Consider the following 265-nt stretch of genomic DNA (forward strand, 5'->3'; position numbering starts at 1 on the left):
TCAATTCATGACAGACATCCAATATACACACTGGCAGAGAAAGAATAGTCTTGACATAGCTATAAACTTTTTGGCCAACATTTAAAACCCATTTGTGACTGCTGAATTACCATGGAGGTTCCCATACAGTTTCCTGTAAAGAGTGATCTGGCATATTACCTGGAGTAGTTTCTGCACGCACAGTGACTGCCCATTCCTTGCAGCCAAATGCAAGGCATTTTTCCCTAAAGGATACAACAAGAATGCAGTTTAGAAAGTACATGAC

Source organism: Polyodon spathula, unplaced genomic scaffold, assembly GCF_017654505.1.
Source record: "Polyodon spathula isolate WHYD16114869_AA unplaced genomic scaffold, ASM1765450v1 scaffolds_448, whole genome shotgun sequence".
NCBI classification, from domain to species: Eukaryota; Metazoa; Chordata; class Actinopteri; order Acipenseriformes; family Polyodontidae; genus Polyodon; species Polyodon spathula.